Source organism: Panthera uncia, chromosome B1, assembly GCF_023721935.1.
Source record: "Panthera uncia isolate 11264 chromosome B1, Puncia_PCG_1.0, whole genome shotgun sequence".
NCBI lineage: Eukaryota > Metazoa > Chordata > Mammalia > Carnivora > Felidae > Panthera > Panthera uncia.
In genome coordinates, this window is record NC_064811.1 from 6,954,053 (window position 1) to 6,957,640 (window position 3,588).

General features: G+C 55.4%; 1 protein-coding gene across 1 annotated transcript in view; it reads right to left on the minus strand.

Moving 5' to 3' along the window:
- Positions 1-181, minus strand: part of ZNF518B (zinc finger protein 518B) — a 16,303-nt gene extending 16,122 nt beyond the window's left edge. Inside the window, exon 1 of the mRNA XM_049630305.1 lies at positions 86-181. The gene's annotated coding sequence lies outside the window, so the exon portion shown is untranslated. The remainder of the gene's footprint in view (positions 1-85) is intronic.
- Between the last annotated feature and the right edge of the window lie 3,407 nt (positions 182-3,588).

Here is a 3,588-nt window from a genome sequence, read left to right on the forward strand (position 1 = left end):
GCAGCGCCCGCGGCCCTCTCCGCGCCCCGGCCCGCCTGCCCCGCGCGCGAACCCGGGGCCCTCGCCCTCCGGCTCGGTCACTCACCCGGCCGGCGGGTCCCGGCTCCCGGGAAGGGGTGTCTGCACCGCCGGCCGCAGGCCGCCGCCGCCGCCGCCGCGCCCGCTGTAGGTCCCTACTCGGGAGGGGGGGGCGGAGCCGGGCCGGCGCCGCGCGTGCGCAGTGCGGCGCGGAGGCTCGGCTGCGGCGCGGCTGGTGTCCGAGGTCCCTAAGGCTGCGCCGGTCCGCGCCGGGTCTCCGTGCCGCGGGGCGCCCGAGACGGAGCCGTGCCCGGGTGTTGGGCTCGGGGCTCGACCCAGCGCGTCCACACCCACTGCATGCAGCGGTCGTGCTCAGCCTGCATGCAGTGCCCGCAGGCTCAGGAGCCTCACTGCAGAAGGAGAACCGATCTACTTCCATCAGCGGCCCGGCGGACCGTTCGTGAGCGCCCGCTGGGTGCCGGCGCTGGGTCCAAGCCCAGGGCGCGGTAGCTCCCCGCCCTCGTGGAGCTTGAAGTCCAGCAGCGAGCGAGTGAAGGCGAGAGAGACAAGGAGCCCAGCTCTTCAGCCTCCAAATTCCTCCTCTTGTGAAAAAGCAGCCGTGAATGACCTGGCCTTGAGTTGGGTTCGAATCCCGACTCCTTTCCATCCTGCCTTCGGGACCTTGGGCGAAGAGATCCCCTGACCTCTCTGAGGCTCGCAGTTTCCATTACTAAAGGTGGAAGAGGTCATACCTGAAGCCCAGAGTCTCCTCTATCACGTACATGGCTGTCGGGGCCAGACGAGGCAACGATTGCGGGAGAGTCTGGAGACGGTGTGAGCTCATTTAATGCGTGTTTTGTCCTGCTGCTTGGACTCCGATACCATTTGCTGGGAACCTCCTTCCACCCCCGACACGCGCGCACTTTTGACCTTTCGGAAAGAAAGTGTGCCTAAAATAGATCCGTCTCTGAGGAAAGAAGGGGGCCAGTCCCAATAAAAAGTGACTCAGACGTTGCTTCCTACAAAATAAAAGTGCTTCCTAGGAAGGGCAGACTGTGGCAGGGAGCAGCAATTTCTCCAGGAATAACCGTCAACAGTTTATTTCAAAGCTCCGGAAGGAGCAAGGCGGGATTCCAACATCTTCCTGTTGGAGGCCAGAGGTCAGGGTGCGTGGACGTTGGCCAGAAGCAGGGCGAAGATGCAGGGCCGGGGCGATTCTTCCACACGAAGTGGAGTTCGGGAAGACCCGTGTCAGCCACAGGACCCGCAGCTAGGCAAAAATGCCACCCCCCCCTCAACTGAAATAACAAGAGCTGAGCAGAGAGCATGCCGACCCAGAGAGGGATCACCGACGGCAGGTTCTTGCCCCGCTGCTCTTTGCTGCAATGCCGGACCTTCGTTCCTGATAAGGGAGCTTCCTGGTTCTCTATCTTCTGTGGCTCAGAAAAGCTAGCGGGCCTTTCCTCACAAAAACACATTTATGTACAAAGAGTTCATATCCATAGGGCAGAGAGTTCCAGCTCCCTCCAGAGTGGGATGGGCTTGGGAAGGGCACCGAAAATCTAGCTTGGCCACTGCCTAGACATCGCTGGTGGCAAAAGGCACTAAATGCAGGAAAAAACCGTTAATTCTAGGTGTTGGAGAAACAGAAGGCTAGGCATTAGAGGATTTTCCCTAAAATGTAGCGGAATTGTCGCCTCCCCTTTTAACTTCCACTCCTGCATTGCTGTTCTAGCCTCTGGAGTCACACGGAGTCGATGGACAGTCCCACTGGCTTTCCCGGAAAGGTTTCTGGAGTTAGAGCTGGTTATAAATCCCAGCTCAGGCAAGAAGCAGCTGTGAATCTGCTCCCTAACCTGTCTGAAACTCAGCTTCTCATGTAAAATTCAGGGAACAATAGGACCTAGCTCACAGGGCAGTTGTCAACATTAAACAAGAGAAAGCAGGTCGAGGCTTAGCATAGTCCCTGACAGATTTACATTTCTCAGAAGCCCACATTCAGTCACATAAAATGCTTTGTGGACGGTCTGGAAATGGGGGTATTTACAGCCTGGAAAAGGGCCCAGCTGGAATAGAGACCACTCCCATAGACCCCCTTAAAGTTGACATATTGCCCCCTCTTTAAAGCAGGGAGACCATCTGGAAATGTTACTTCTGGCCGTTCAACCAGGGACGTTCTCCCCCATCCTGTTTAGTTTGCCTAGTCCTTTTTCAGTGTTCCATAGATCACCTCTGTTATAGGCTGAATCACGTCTCTGCAAAAAGAGTTGTTAAAGCCCTAATCCCCCGTGAATGGAAATGCAAGTTCACCCCAGTGGATGTGACCTTATTTGGAAACAGGGTCTTTGCAGACATAGTTACAATGAAGTCATTAGGTGGGCCCTTATCTAATATGATTGGTGTCCTTAAACAAGAAGAAATTCAGAGAGGCGAATGCCCTGTGGAGACATAGAGAAGCACAGGGAGAAAGGGCCATGTGAAGACAAAGGCACATGGGAGTTCTGTTCCCACAAGGCAAGGAACACCTGGACCTGTCAGAAACCGGAAAACGCAAGGAGCTTTCCCTATAGCATTCCGAGGGAATAGGGCCCCGAGGACACCTTGATTTTACACTTCTAGCTCCCAGAACTGTGAGACAATGAATTTCTGTTGGTTACAGCAGCCCTAAGAAATGAATTCAAGCTCCCAGATATGATTACCTAACATACAGGAGGAGGCAAGACAGGTAAACAAAACCAATCATTGAGTGTAAGGGTTGGGGACGGATGCTCATTCATTTACTTACCATTCAACCAACATTTACTTAGATCAGGCTCCTTCGGGGAGCATTCGTTTTGTCGGGGTGGGGGGTGGTGGTAGACCCTGCGAGGGGCAGAGTTGTGCATGTTTGAAGGAGAGAAGGAAGAACAGTGCCGATCTAGATCGTCCTGGGCACTTACAAACTGTGATCTTAGGAAGTCATTTACCAGGATTCTGCCATTGAGGACCCTGTGGCTCAGAGGAAGGTACTTGACCTGTGTGCCTCAGAAAAAGGCCAGGTCTCTAACAACCAGTTTTGGAACTCCGGTCTAGTTGGGGGGGGGGGGGGGAGGGGGCGGCAGGCAAAGACATGAAAATCTCTCAGGCATTTCATGACTCTGCATAAACAGGAGCCCCAAGGAAGTGGCTTTTCTGTTGTTTAACATATTTCAGAGAGATCTAGTGACTTCTTTGATCCTTTGTATGCTCTCTTGTGAAAGCGGGAGAAAGACCTCTGCTCAGTCGCCAAGGTCTTACAGGACTGCTAAGATACTCAAATTCGGTGCTCCTCCCATACCTGGGGCACAGGGAGTGGAGACTGCAGAGTCCGAATCCCAATCTCATTATTTTTCTGCAAGGGCTGTGTGACCTTGGGCAAGTTACTAGCGTCTCTGAGACGCGTTGTATCAACTCAAAAGGGGGCGGGGGAGCACCCGACGCCAGGCTCAGGTTCCAGACACCTAGTGCCCCCTGGCGGCGCTGCGTGCTTTCCAGGCGCCACGGGCCGCACTCTCCCGCCACGGGAGCCCCCCCCCCCCCCCCCCCCCCCCC